This window comes from Miscanthus floridulus, chromosome 3 (genome assembly GCF_019320115.1).
Source record: "Miscanthus floridulus cultivar M001 chromosome 3, ASM1932011v1, whole genome shotgun sequence".
Taxonomy (NCBI): domain Eukaryota; kingdom Viridiplantae; phylum Streptophyta; class Magnoliopsida; order Poales; family Poaceae; genus Miscanthus; species Miscanthus floridulus.
In genome coordinates this window covers 80,098,238-80,114,484 of record NC_089582.1, presented here as the reverse complement: position 1 = coordinate 80,114,484, position 16,247 = coordinate 80,098,238, and the positions used below count along the sequence as shown (strand labels likewise).

The window sequence follows — 16,247 nt, the reverse complement described above, 5'->3', positions numbered from 1 at the left end:
TCCAGGACCGGCTTCTGCGCCAAGGCTCGGCCCAAGAGTCTAAAAACAACAGGGCAAAAGAACGGTCCAGCAACCGACCGGAAGGCCAGGCCCAAGAAGAGCAACGCCCGCTCGTCAGCTACTTCGGCCCACCTATTCGACCGGAGCGCTCGATTCAGGCTCCAGCCGTCTTCGGACGGCCTCTCCGATCGGAAGGCCTGCCCCAAGCCCTACTTCCGACTCCGACCTTGCGTCCCTTCGACCGGGGCTCGTAAGAACTCTGCTCACCACACTTCTCCGACCGGCACACTCAGAGCCGACTAGAGCCATCCGACCAGGGACGCCCGTTCGGTAGGAACTAGAAGGCGCGTGGAGAAAGATAAGGCAAGGCTCACAAGTCAAAACCACTATACCAAGGACCATACCCTGCACGAAACAGTACTCTGCAGCCACCCTGACACAAACAGTATTGTAGACGCCGACATCTCCCTCTATAGTATTGTAGGGGCCGCTAAAACTCCCATACGGTAAAACCCCCCGCGTCTCTGGACATCGATAGTGGTATGGGCACCAGGATTTACCATACCGGGTGAACATAGCAAGACTCCTCAGATGCCTCTAGGCATCAAACAGTATTTATAGGTACTGACGTCCACCGTCCCTAAAAAAGGCAACACGACCTCCCACGTGCATCTGACACCTCGGTCGTTTGCTGAGGCCGAGAGACACGTGGCATGGAGCGCCGCGATGCAGTTGGAGATGGATGTGATTGAGAAGATTTTTTTTTTTAGCATTGTAGATTTTTTTTTTTACGCGAGGAACCTTCCCATTCCCATTAAAATCAACAGAAATACATCAGTTTTAAGAGTTTACAGAGCAGATCAAGATCGATACAGAAAATAACAGCCACTGCTCAGCCAGGGCGCCTGCCTCGTACGCGAAACTAAGCAAAAAGGAACATTCAGCTACGATCAGCAAGATTGGGCCACACGCCCTAAAGACCCATAACTGGCAAAAGCAATTTAACAGGTAACATCACAACTACCAAAACATGCAGCCATCGGACACTGGTCTCACATCGCCGTAAAGACTTCAAGCATCTTGATCGTCGCTCTGATCATCCGTCAGCAACGCTTGATCTTGCTTCGCCTTCTTCTTCGCCGTCAGCTTCACCGCTATCGCCAACATGGTGTTGACACCCGCTTCTAAAGCTTCTATGTCCGTCCCCAGGAATAAGCCTGCCCAGTAACCCATGAGCGCACACACATAACAAATAATAGTAGCATGATTTGTCACAATTTGGCCTTCAAAGCACACAGAACTTCGCGTCTTCCATATGGCCCAGCAAATGGCATTAATACCTGAAGTGTGAAATTGCTTGACAGCAGGTATCCAATGCTCACACCAGGACCAACATTGATCAAGAGACCTGGGGATGTTTGTCGCCCCTATCGAGTGAGCTACAATGGCCCAGACCGCCTTAGAAGTGCTACACTGAAATAAAAGATGTTGAGCATTTTCATTTACAATGGCCCAGACCGCCTTAGAAGTGCTACACTGAAATAAAAGATGTTGAGCATTTTCATTTTCACTACAATAATAACAGGTAGGGCTCCCAGGCCACTTTCTTCTAATCATGTTATCTTTCGTTAAAATTGCCCTGTTCATAGCAAGCCATAAGAAAATCTTGATCTTGGAAGGAATTTTCCCTTTCCAAATCATTTTATGATACGGCCCGACATCATTCACAGTCATAGCCTTATAAGTAAGACAAGGCATTCGGTTACTCGGTTTGGTTTCGGTTCGATTCCTCGGTATTGAAGAAATTTGGTTCCTATAAAATAGAAATCGATCGGTTCCAAAAAACTTTAAGAACCGAGTATTTCGATTTTTGGTTATTTTATTTCGGTTCTGGTTCTAACCGAACTAACAGAATTTTTTCAGCAGAGGTTAATACAACCAAAAAAATATATGTTTTAAAGCAAATTTAAGCAACATTACATCTATTTTAGATAATAATAATTGATAAGAGAACAATAGCAATATAGTAACATAAATATATAGCAATTCAATACGAGACATCACGAATAAATCAAACATAGTATTATAAAATACAAGTAAGTGAATTACAATTTATTGTATTTCGGTTAATTCGGTTATTTGAGAGCAGAAACCGAAATTTGCTCAGTTCTTTCGGTTCCTCGCAATCTGGAACCGAATAAGGAACCGATTTTTTCGGTTCCAGTTATTTCGGTTTCGGTTCTAGTTCTTTCAGTTCAGTTTTCGGTTCTCGATTAAAAATGCCCAAACTTACTTATAAGTAGATTTAACACTAAAGTGACCAACGGGGTCACTTTAGCATTGTACATGATCATGGAGGGAGAAATATACCTTTGTTTCTTGATGATTTTAACTTCAAATATTAATGGAGAACAATGATCTATCTTCAGTAAGCCTAACAAAACGCCTATCGATCAAATACATCGATAAAGAAAATATATATCTAGTATTATATGAAAAAAAATAAGGAAGACAACTAAGGCCCCGTTTGGCAGGGCTTCACTTCACTAGTGAAGCTTTTTTTTTTTTTTTGCTTCAGCTCCACGAACAGTTCCACCGGTGGAGCTGAAGCGGTTTTGGTAAACCGTTTGGCAAAATGGCTTTCCTATGAGAACATGTTTTTAGGGGTCTGGAGGAGGAGCCGGGAGAAGCCACTTTTTTTTTTGCTCAATCCCACCCAAAATCACATGTTTTTAGGGGCTTCACAAGTGAAGCTATTTTACTTTACCCCGTTTAGTAGAAAACGGCTCCAAACGGCTCCTAAAGCCGGTGGAAAAGCCCTGCCAAACGAGGCCTAAATCACTCACGTCCAACCTAAACTGCATCCGATATATATGACAAAAAAGAGTAAGGGCCTGTTTGACCGTGCTCTGCCCAGCTCGGCTCTCTCCCTGTAGCAGGCGGAGCCCGGCAGAACCACACCAAGACAGCTCCGACGGCTCCTCTTCATTTGCAGGTGTTCCCAGGCGGAGCCAGAGCCGATTTCCCAAGAGCTACAGGGTAGTACAGTGATACACAGGACGGTACAATGCCATGGCTCCCAGCCGGAGCCGGAGCCATCACGAGCTGCACCAAACGGCCCCTAAGGCATCTAATACATTCGCGTCCAACCTGTACAAACACATTCTGCAATTTCTCGGATATATGTTTCGGTCTGCGGAAGATTGTAATTTGTAGTTTACATTTTTCAAAAAGAAAAACGCACACATATAGATAGAGAATAACATGCCTACATTATCAAACGTGGGACCCACTTGAAGGAAATCACGTACGGCTAAAAAACAACATCCGTGAAAAAAACGCCGCCCCTGGCCGCAACCTCATCCCCACACGGTCACGCGCGGATGCGGTCGTGCGCATGCAGTCGCGCGGTCGTCTTCCCCCTCGTATCCTCCAAGACGGACGACGGAGTTGGGGGACGGGAGCTCTACCGCCGGCGAAAGGGGCGGGCGCGTCGAGCGAAGCTATGCAGGCGCGAGCAACACAGGCAGGGCGGAGGCGACGTAGAGCCCCGGATGTCCATGTTCTCCTTCCGCAGCGAGGCGAAGCTCCGCAGGCACCATCGGCGCACGCGAAGCCCCGGACATCCTTCTTCTTCTGCAGCCAGGTGATTCTGGGCACGATCCTCACGACGGCCAAGATGGAGCGCGGTATCCTGCCTGGGACATCGCGACAGCTGAGCAGGGAGAAGCCCGACGGAGGCGACGTGACGCGGTGAGGCACAATCGAGCTGGATAGGGCACGTCCGAGGCGGAGCAGGATGGACGGCGAGCCTAGCCGAGGCGGAGCTGTGTTCAGCTGTCATTATAAACCGATTTATACCTAACAAACCAGCAATATAAATTAACACAAGCGGTTTATTGACCAGCCGAAAAAAGCCTTAAACTCGGCTGCAACTTTGCCAAATCGTTTTCTCGTGCGTTTGTTGTGGTAGAGGAAGCGAAGCGATGGGCAATAAATTGTGCTTAGCGCGCAAGGAGAAACGACAGGTCGGTCGATCCGCACTGAGGAATAGCTCCAAACAAAGACGATGACGTGGCCTAAGAAGTTAGGAAAATAAGTTAGTGGAGATCTTCTATTTAGTTATAGGCCCCGTTCGCGTATCCTTAAACCTAGTTTGATCCGTTTCTTTTTTTATCTTGAATAGTGTTTCTCTCTCACAAATTCCTCCAGCGTTCCTCCAAACTATCTAAATTCCTTCAGAATTTCTCCAAGCGAACAAGCCCATAGAAGATTAGTTTTTTATAAAAACATCTTCAAGAGACTATCTATATCCGTCTTAGAGGATCTCCAAGAGACTTTCTAAATCTTATTCTCTAACAGTTTTTCTATATCTCATGCGCACTCTAGAGAGCTATTCTCGTCTTCTACTTTTAGCTAGTAAAAAATCTGGAATAGAAGATGACTATATTTGGATGACCATTTAGAAAAGCTGTTGGAGGGTAGTTTTTCACCACAATCTCTATTCCTAGCGTTTAGTAAAGATATGGAGATGCTCTTACATGCTAAGGATAGTAATTTTGGTGAAAAACTATCCTCCAACAATTTTTCTAGTTGGCTATTCAAATATAATCATCTTCTATTCTGATTTTTTAGCTAGTAAAAAATACAAGACGAGAATGGCTCTCTATACTACGCACGAGATATAAAAAAGCTGTTGGAAAGTGAAAAGATATAGAAAGCGATTTTTATGTAAATGACTCTACAAATGATGATTTAGAGAGTGAGATTTAGAGAGACCGAACATCTCTAAGAAATTAGCCAAAAAGACTAGCCAAATTTATTGATTTAGCTGCTCTGTAAAATAGATTTTTAACAAAAAAAAATACAAAAGTACTCCAACAGACTCTATAAACTAAGAGATTGGATGCCTAGTGAGGTATGCTATCCAAAATTAGAGAGCGAATGAGGTGGGAAAACAATTTGGAGAGTCATTTACAGAGTCTGTTGAAGACGTTTTCCCTCTGAAAATAGCTAAATTTACTTTTAGGAAATAATTTGGCCTCAGGAAAGTTGGCTGGGCTTGCTAGAAACTTAAAAACTTTGTTTCTCTTATATTGTTATACACTACAAGGTTTCACCCCTGATGCAACGGTCTAAAAGTGTTGCAATATGTGAAAAATGGTTGCAATAGATAAAATTACAACACAAAAATTTAGTTGAGAGGCGTTGCCACAGTAACCATGGTTTAAAGTTTGCACCACGGTTTATTTTGGTGTTGCAATAGGTTTTCCCCTATTGCAACTCAATGGAGTGTTGTTGCAACACTATGCAGTGTTGCAAGTCCTACTATAAACAACCATCGTGGGTGTTGCCTGGTGTTGCCAGACATTCCTGTTGCCACATACCCAAAGAGTGACAATAGGTATACTAGCAACAACAATGGGTGTTGCAATAAACCTTATTGCCACGCCTAAATAACATTGCAATAGATGGATCCTCTATTGTCACACTATCTCTATGGTTGCTATAGGTGAAACCTTGTATTACCAAACATATATTTGGTTGCTATAGGTTGTCTCTCTATTACCACACTATGTCTATGGTTCCTATAGGTGGAATCCTCTATTGCCACGATAAATATTTGGTTGCTAGAGATGGACTCTCTATTGCCACACTAAATATTGTGGTTGCTATAGGTTGAATCCTCTGTTGCCATGATAAATGTTTGGTTGCTAGAGGTGGCCACTCTATTGCCACACTAAATATTTTGGTTGCTATAGGAGAAACCATCTATTGCCACGCTTACTATTGTGTTGCCATAGTTTGGAGACTATTGCCACGCATAATGTTTTTATCACACAGTTTATTTGTTACTATAGCATATATTGCAATGTCAAATTATTATGCCAATAGTCCACATTGCAACGCTTTGTTTGGTAGCTTCAAACAATAATTGCACACCGAACAATATGATGGATAAAGCAGTTATACATCCATTAAACCAAAATATGCTTTGTTCGTACAAATCATTAATAAAACCATGCAAGGTCAAACTTAGTCAATAACACACGCACAGTTGAAACACATAAGGTATCCAACACATAGTAGCTAGTTTGAACACATCAAAATGTAATGAGCTATATATGTAGCACTGCATCAAAGGTTGCCTTGATGTTGATCATCCATAAATCATGCGCTCTACTCAAACTCCATCTTGCTCCTGGAAAGAATCACTAACATTGGTATACGCATCAGGCAAACTGAAATTGTATTATTTTGGCAACAATAGCATGGAGTCGACAAAGTAAGCAATTTGAAATCTTAAACTTAAGACTAACAAGTTTGCAAATAAATTTGCAGAATCATTCAAAAGTAAAATTTCCTATGAAAAGGTTATATGATCAAGCATATAAGTCAATTAGGTATATACAAAAAACACTCTCACTGACAGCATATTTGAAAACCATATACACTTTGAAATCTGATACAGAAACATTCATAGGTAGTGGAGTTACAAAAAAATCACATGTGCATTGCCAACTTGTTGATTCCTTTTGGTTGATAGTCTGTTAGCCACATTTTCCTTCGGTTGTTTTGTAGTAATATAATTCGGTGTCGTATTCCCTTCTTTGTTTTGGGTTATGTTTTCCTCTCTCATCAGAAGAGATGCACAGGTGCATCAACTTAAAGCTGGCAAATTAAACTTTTGTTGTACATGTGTATCAACTTGAAACAAAAAAAAAAGTTGAAAAACTAGAGATTTCTACCAGCAGCTAGTTTACTGCTATTACTCAAGATTGCTACGTTGTATGCTACAATGGTAGCAACTAGCAGAAATACTAATTCACTAGATATATATGTGTGTCACTTTTAGGTATATATATGTATGCTTGTAGTAAAAGGTATAAAAAAATAGCACTGGCTGAATGGATTCTTGTTATTGAAGCATCAAGAAACAAAGCAACATCTAGTTATGGTAGAGTTGCTCAACTTGCTAAATTGTAGTGTTGAATGTTAATACTGCTATGATGGCACACGAAAATTTTCAACTATGGACAACCGTACAACTTCGTCCAAGCACATGCTAACACACTGGAGCTAATTTAGTTGCCTGCCACGAATGTTCACTGATAGATCACGATCCAACTAAGCAACATAAGATTGTTGTCTACAAACGCAACGTGAGAGCACATTCCTATGACAAATAACTACATTAATCCATGTAGTCTCCGGTTCACGGGCAGCAGCATGTTTAAAATGCAGCTCATGATGGCACTTAATTTCAGCAAACAACTTAAATAATCGAGGTCTTCCAATGAAAATTCTGTAATTAACAAGTAGTTGTATTTACCTTACTTTGATCTGGACTATTTTCAATAGGTTCTTTAAAATCCCAGAGGCTCATAGTAATAGTTGCATCTCCTCCAATGGTCCCACTAAAACATTGGACAAATTAGACTCATTATAACAAACTAGGAGGATCATGATTGGTTAGCAAAAGCTTATATAGGTTCTCAAGTTTTCAGTTCATGGGCAGCATGATGTTAACTAATCCGAGCAAGCAGGAGCACTTATGTGTACTGCAGCAAAATAGCTTCAGCAAAATATCTTGCACACAAGGACATTGTAACTGAAAATTCATAAAACTCATGGGTTGCTTCATTTAAACTGCTACTACTGCATCAATTTGTACTTGCTTTTAAATTTTAAAGGATCACAGGTTCTCAATGGAAACACATTGGTAGCACATTTTTAAATGACAGGAAGGGTATAGGAGCAGAAATCATGAGACAGGTGCAATCATACTTGATTTCAAATTTGAAGCTCGCTTCCATTCACCACTGGGGCAACACCTAAAGAGTTAATAACTCTCCTGCTAAAATAATAGATTAGTTTTGAACATTCAAAGTGAAAGACAAATGCTAAAAATTCATATTGCATATTGAAATTAAACTCCCACAAAAGTGATAGCAGCAGAAGCAACATACCATACTAGACCATTGAAAAATGGTTAGAGAGACTACAATCAGCCTTTTAGTACATGTCATATTAGAACTTTTTATTGCTTCGTTTTAGTTCTGCATAAAGTTGATGGCTGAACTGGTAGGCTCTGATAAAAACAGATGTATATGTTTGCAAGAAAAATCAGTGCATCATATAAATACTTTGAACTTGCTTTGATAACAAATCGGCTCCATGACAGCTCCATCCTCCAGGCAAAAGTAGCAGCCATGGGTCAAGATCCCATAAAAAAAATTAACACAAATTAAGGGTCCTGGTTTACTTGCAATGCCCTAACCAATCCCGATATTAACACAACATGTCAAGATCCCATAAAAAAATTAGCACACTGCTGTAATTTAGTACGTGGAATTTTCTACGAATACTGTGAGAAACCTAGAAGAAGTTCCAGTCTCTAACACCACAAATTGAGGGTCCTGGTTTACTTGCAGCCACAGCATGGCACCTGATACACAGTACGTCAGTACTGCTCTTTAGAATAGAACAATCATAAGGCTCAGAGGTTAGCAACTAAAGAGCAATAGAGGATGCATCCCACCTTATTGCTTTTGTCATCTGTATTAATTCTTCTTGATCAAATTCCTAGGTCCATTATATTTTCTAATAAACAAAGTGATGAGGACATCTCTTCCTTGGATACAACCATACCTATTGCACATCAAGGGCCAATGACTCGAGCTAAAGCACGAGAACTTATTTATCAGGTAAAGTCGTTCCTCGTTGTCCAAACAATTTATTCTCCGAATGGTGTACTACTAACTCCTTGTGATGATTTCCTTATGCTTAGGAAGATGGAAGGAACTAGCTGGGTGCAAGGTCATCAAGATAACCATCAAGCGGATACTGGTGTAAACAACAAGACCATACTAAACATTCGAAGTGCACGTTTGGACATCGTAGCAGCACCAGATTGATTTGATCATAACTCTCGACTCCGGATGTTGTTGAAGGCCCATGAGTACTCATTGGAAAGATCTTGATGTCTATTTTCACATGGATCCAACCTCATGGCCAGACTCCACCGGAGACGAGCTGAATCCACAAAAAGACGTTCGGACCTCCAATCATGGGTTGAGAACCACTTATCAAGTAAAGCCCACTAGGGGCCATTCTAATTTAGGGTTTCCACCCTCCCACGCCTCCTGGCTGTTTCCCACTATAAAAGACATGTAGCAGCCGCCATTTGAGGGTGGGTTTTGTTCAGATGCAAGTTTAGCTTCAGCTACTTCCTTGTAAATGCATGTGTCGGCTAGACCACCTGATTTACTTGATTCAGAACCCCAAATTTGTGTCCTGATTCAGATCCGTGAGTTGTTTCTTGTTCTTGCTTGTTCTCGATTGCTTGCAAGTTCAGGGTTGTTCTTGGCACGACAAGAACAACAGCAAAACGAAGTCAGTGTACCTGTTGCTAAGGCGCAGCAACCCTGCTGAATGTTGTAGTCGGACAGCCAACATCGAATCCTTCCCTAAATCGAAGTTACCCCATCCTCTCATCGAAAGATCGGGATCAGCCTCTGGCATATCATGTCGTAATCAGAGCAAAGTTAATCGGTGAGAGTATCTATCCATCCCTTTTATCTACCTACAGTCCACAAAACTCCCCCCCCCAAAAAAATAGGATAGAACTAAAATCCCTAAGACAAGTTTGTGCCTTGCTGTTCTGCATAGTCCTTTGAAAGGTCCTAATGGCTAGAGGGGGGTGAATAGCCTAATAAAATTTCTACAACAACACTTAACAAAATAGTTAGACAATTATGAGGCGAAGCAAGTGTTGCGCTAGCCTACTCAAAATACAAGCCACCTACCATAATTCTAGTTTAGATAGTGTCGATCCACACAAAAGCTATGACACTATCCTATGTTGGTGTGCTCTCAAAGGCTAACTAAAGAGCCACACCAACCAACCAAGCAAGCTCTCACCACTAGCTACACTAAAGAGCTTGACAACTAGTTTGCGGTAATATAAGGAGAGTGATCAGGATAGTTATACCGCCGTGTCGAGGAGTGAACCAATCAATCACAAGAATCAATATCAATGAAGACCAATCACATCGGAATCAAAGGATGAACACAATAATTTTTTACCGAGGTTCACTTGCTTGCCGGCAAGCTAGTCCTTGTTGTGGCGATTCACTCACTTGGAGGTTCACACACTAATTGGCTTTACATGCCAAACCATCAATAGGGTGCCGCACAACCAACACAAGATGAGGATCACACAAGTCACAAGCAATCCACTAAAGTACCTTTTAGCGCTCCGCCGGGGAAAGGTCAAGAACCCCTCATAATCACCACGATCGGAACCGGAGACAATCACCACCCTTTGCTCAATGATCATCGCTGCTCCAAGCCGTCTAGGTGGCGGCAACCACCAAGGGTAACAAGCGAAACCCGCAGCGAAACACGAACACCAAGTGCCTCTAGATGCAAACACTCAAGCAATGCACTTGGATTCACTCTCAATCTCACTAAGATGATGAATCAATGATGGAGATGAGTGGGAGGGCTTTGGCTAAGCTCACAAGGTTGCTATGTCAATGAAAATGGCCAAAGATTATAAGCTACAGCTGGCCATGGGGCTTAAATAGAAGCCCCCACGAAATAGAGCAGTTATACCCCTTCACCGAACATAACACGGGCTGATCGGACGCTCCGGTCCAACTGACCGGACGCTGCACCTCAGCGTCCGGTCGCCCGATGGCGGCCACGTGTCTTCTGCGTTCAATTGTGAACGTTTGATCTCAACGGTCGAAATGTTGACCGGACGCTTCGATAGAGCTGATCGGACGCTGGACCCTCAGCGTCCGGTCATTTACAGTAAGGGTCCAAAACATGTTTTTGTCGACCGGACACGTCCGGTCAAGCTTGACCAGACACAGCCCAGCGTCCGGTGCTCAACCCTAATCACTGTGCCGACCGACAACACAACCGGACACAGCCCTTCAGCGTTCGGTCGCAGAGCGACCCAACGTCCGGTCAGTTGACCGACGTCAGCATCATTGCGACTAACTCTATTTCACTTCTAACTTCTCCACCCTTGCTCAAATGTGCCAACCACCAAGTGTATCATCTTGTGCACATGTGTTAGCATATTTTCACAAACATTTTCAAGGGTGTTAGCACTCCACTAGATCCTAAATGCATATGTAATAAGTTAGAGCATCTAGTGACACTTTGATAACCGCATTCCGATACGAGTTTCACCCCTCTTAATAGTACGGCTATCAAACCTAAATGTGATCACACTCTCTAAGTGTCTTGATCACCAAAACAAAATAGCTCATATGGTTTATACCTTTGCCTTGAGCTTTTTGTTTTTCTCTTTCTTCTTTCCAAGTCCAAGCACTTGATCATCATCATGGCATCATGATCATGTTATGATCTTCATTTGCTTCACCACTTGGAATGTGCTACCTATCTCATGATCACTTGATAAACTAGGTTAGCACTTAAGGTTTCATCAATTCACCAAAACTAAACTAGAGCTTTCAATCTCCCCCTTTTTGGTAATTGATGATAACCCTTATATAAAGATATGAATTGAAATTCAATTGAATCCATGTTGCTTGCCCAAGCATAATTACCATGTGTAAAAGGATATGGACAAGTTTCGTGAACCCCAAATGGTAGCAATTGCTCCCCCTACATATGTGCTAAGAGTTTAGATTGTAGCTTGCACATATGCTTAGATAGGAAATATAGGAGACAATGTCTACCACATAATGCTAAGGTATAAAACATAGACCTTTGAAGCGTGATACCAATCGAAGTGCACCATTATACCATCCTTAGCACCATGGTTAGTTCAATACCACTTGGAAACAATACTTGGAAATAAAAGTTATCTAGTGATTTTATTTCATCATTCAATCTAACAACTAGCATACATCACGCAAGCTTGGATATCGAAATTTAAAACTTGTGCCATGCAAGTAAACATATGAAATGCACATTCAAATGCACCATACAAGTTCATGAGCTTGCTCCCCCTACTTGTGTGCTCAAAATTTTAATTGATCCCTTTCCTTTTTCACTTTTCTCCCCCTATGTCATATATCAAGTATATCTTTATGTTTCTCTCCCCCTTTGTCATCAATGACCACAAAGGTTATAAATATAGATAGTATTACTTGTAGGGTCGAGATTATCAATGTCAATCAATGGGGGGGGATTATTTTCCCAACTTTGGTCCAATCTAGATCATTTGCCAAAGATATTTAACTCGGTTTGATCCAAGGACAAGCTTCTTCATACCTCCAAATAAGGGTTATCTTGTACCATGTTGAGTTCAACACTTAGAGCTCATTTTCTAGATTAAACACTAGGTTTACAAGCCCATAAACATGTCATATGCTATCACTAGATCAAGTCAAGCATAGAAGCAATAGTGATAACATATAGACATCAAAATCATTTGATTTTCATGAATGAGCCTAATAAAATAGAACCACTTGAAAGGTCCTAATAAAATTGAAAATGTGACTAGATGCACTAATCATGTCCTTAGCAAAGATGTATGTCATGCCAATCAACTTTTACCTTTGATTGCTCGAAGGAGAGGCATGTCATATAAGTGGGGGGTGCATCAACACATATTTGAGAAATCTAATATGTTCAACTCATTCCTTAGCTTGCAAAACCTTTTCTCATCCAACGGCTTGGTGAATATATCGGCAAGTTGATCTTCGGTGCCTACACTCTCAATGCAAATGTTTCCTTTTTGTTGGTGATCTCTTATGAAATGATGGCGGACATCAATGTGCTTTGTTCTTGCATGTTGAACCGGATTGTTGGTCAACTTGATTGCGCTCTTATTGTCACATAGCAATGGCACTTTCTTGACTTGATTCCAAAGTCACTCAAAGTGGCCTTCATCCAAAGTATTTGTGCACAACAACTACCGGCGGATATGTATTCGGCTTCGGCGGTTGATAATGCAACACTATTTTGTTTCTTTGATGACCATGAAACAAGTGATCTTCCCAACAATTGACATGTGCCCGAGGTGCTCTTCCTTTCAACTTTGCATCCCGCATAATCCGAGTCGGAGTAACCAACTAGCTCAAACTTTGCTCCTTTGGGATACCACAAACCAACATTTGGTGTATGCTTCAAGTACCTCAATATCCTCTTTGTAGCCTTCAAATAACTTTCTCTTAGTGAGGCTTGAAATCTTGCACACATGCATACACTAAACATGACATCCGGTCTTGATGCGGTCACATAGAGTAGGCTTCCAATCATAGACCGATACAACTTTTGATCCACCATGTTTCCACTTGTATCACTATCCAAGTTGCCATTGGCTCCCATTGGTGTGCTAATGGCTTTACTTTCACTCATGTCAAACTTCTTGATCATGTCCTTGATGTACTTGTCTTGACTTACAAATGTACCATTCTTCAATTACTTAATTTAAAGACCAAGGAAATAATTTAACTCTCCAATCATGGACATCTCAAACTCATTAGCCATCATCTTTCCAAACTCATCATAAAAATCTTGATTTGTTGATCTAAATATGATGTCATCAACATAGATTTGCAATACAAATAGATCTTTTCCAATCTTCTTGATGAAAAGAGTGGTGTCAACCATGCCCATTGTGAACCCTTTAGAGAGTAGGAAATCCCTCAATCTCTTATACCATGCTCTAGGTGCTTGCTTCAAGCCATACAATACCTTCTTCAACTTGTACACATGGTTGGGCTTCTTATCATCTTCAAAACTAGGAGGTTGCTCAACATATACTTCTTCATTGATATAACCATTGAGAAATGCACTCTTCACATCTATTTGATAGAGCTTGATGTTATGGGCACAAGCATAGGCTAGCAAGATTCTAATTGCTTTCAATCTACCAACCGAGGCATATGTTTCTCTAAAGTCAAGACCTTCAACTTGTGTATAGCCTTGTGCTACCAATCTTGCTTTGTTCCTTACGACTATCTCATCTTGATCTTGCTTGTTTCTAAAGACCCATTTGGTTCCAATCGCATTGTGTCCCTTTGGTCTTTCTACCAATTCCCATACTTGATTTCTTGTGAAGTTATTCAATTCTTCATGCATAGCATTCACCCAATCAACATCCTTCAATGCTTATCTATCTTCTTTGGTTCAATGGATGACACAAATGAGAAGTGTTCACAAAATGATGCCAATCTTGATCTTGTTTGTACACCTCTTAAAATATCACCAATGATAATGTCCAATGGATGATCTCTAGCAATACTTGTTGGTTGGAGCAATGGAACTTGATTGCTTGCACTTGCTTGATCATTGGGTTGAGATGATGTACTAGCCACTTGATCTTGTTTATTGTCATGAGAGCCACTTGCACTAACTTGATTTGTATCGTCTTGCACATTTGAGTTAGAGAGCACTTGCACTTGATCATCTTCATCATCATTCACTTGCCTAGGCCTTAATTCACCAATATCCATGTTCTTCATGGCATTTGAAAGTTGAATGCCTCTACCATCTTCCAAGTTCTCATTCTCTACTTGTGAACCCTTGGTTTCATCAAATTCAACATCATGAACTTCCTCAAGAGTATCACTATCCAAATTCCAAACTTTATATGCTTTGCTTGTAGTGGAATAACCAAATAGGAATCATTCATCACATTTCTTATTAAACTTGTCCAATCTTGTGCCTTTCTTCAAGATATAGCATTTGCAACCAAAGACCCGAAAATATGCAATGTTGGGCTTTCTACCATTTAACAGCTCATATGGTGTCTTCTCTTTCAATGGATGACAATAGAGACGGTTGCTACAATAGCAAGCCGTGTTGATAGCTTCGGCCCAAAAAGATTGACTCACATTGTACTCACTAAGCATAGACCTTGCTATATCAATGAGTGTTATATTCTTCATCTCAATAAGGCTATTTGATTGAGGTGTGTACTTGGCTAAGAATTGATGTTTAATTCCAAATTCATCACATAACTCATCAATTCTAGTGTTCTTGAACTCACTACCATTGTCACTTCTAACTCTCTTGATGGTTGTTTCAAACTCATTGTGAATGCCCTTAACAAATGATTTGAATGTTGCAAACACATCACTTTTGTCCACTAGAAAGAATACCCATGTGTATCTAGTGTAATCATCCACTATCACAAAGCCATATTTGTTTCCACCAATACTAGTGTATTGTGTTGGTCCAAACAAATCCATGTGCAATAACTCAAAGGCTTTACTAGTGCTCATCATGCTTTTCTTAGGATGGGTGTTTCCAACTTGTTTGCCGGCTTAACAAGAGCTATAAAGCTTATCCTTTTCAAACACAACATCTTTCAAGCCTTTAACTAAGTCATGCTTAATCAATCTATTCAATTGTTTCATTCCAACATGACCAAGCCTTCTATGCCATAACCAACCCATGCTAGACTTAGTGAACAAGCATGTAGATAATCTAGCTTTACTAGCATTAAAATCAACCAAGTATAGATTCTCATATCTAAAGCCTTTGAATATCAAGTTAGAGCCATCTACACTTATGATTTCTACATCATCTACCCCAAATATGCATTTGAATCCAAGATCACACAATTGTGCTACGGATAGCAAATTAAAGTTCAAGCTCTCTACTAGCAACACATTGGATATGCTCATGTCATTGAATATTGCAATCTTACCAAACCCTTTGACCTTGCCTTTGCCATTGTCACCAAATGTGATACTATCATAACCATCATTGCCATTGGTATTGATTGAGTTGAACATTCTTGCATCACCGGTCATGTGTTAAGTGCACCCACTATCAAGAACCTAATGCCTTCCTCTGGCTTTGTAATTGACCTATAAAAGAAGATCAATTCTTTTTAGGTACCCAAACTTGCTTGGGTCCTTGAAGGTTAGTCACTAGGCTCTTTGGTACCCAAATGGCTTTCTTCTTTGAGCCTATCCATGGTTTACCAATGAACTTAGCCTTTACACCATTTGTACCCCTAGTAAGCATATAGCATGAATCAAGCTTAATGGAGGATACATTAGCATTTTTGCTCTTGTTTTTGCATTCTTGCTCTTTGTGATTAACTTGCTTGCAACTAGTGCAAAACCGACCATTGTTCTTCACAAAACTAGTCTTGTGAGGAGCAAAGACCGCCTTGCCTTTCTTGAGGGTATAGCCCAATCCCTCTTTGTAGAGAGAAGCTCTTTGGCTACCCAAGCACATAAGCAAGCGATCCTCACCACCATAAGCCTTAGCTAAGGTGTGAGTGAGCTTAGTGACCTCCT

At 41.0% G+C, this 16,247-nt stretch overlaps 1 long non-coding RNA gene across 1 annotated transcript; it reads right to left on the bottom strand.

Moving 5' to 3' along the window:
* Nucleotides 1-6,515: 6,515 nt before the first annotated feature.
* On the bottom strand, nt 6,516-8,008 carry LOC136545992 (uncharacterized). Its single transcript, XR_010781203.1, has 3 exons — nt 7,789-8,008; nt 7,334-7,418; nt 6,516-6,672 (listed from the first exon to the last, which is right to left on the bottom strand). It is a non-coding gene; the product is annotated as an uncharacterized lncRNA (long non-coding RNA).
* Nucleotides 8,009-16,247: the final 8,239 nt, after the last annotated feature.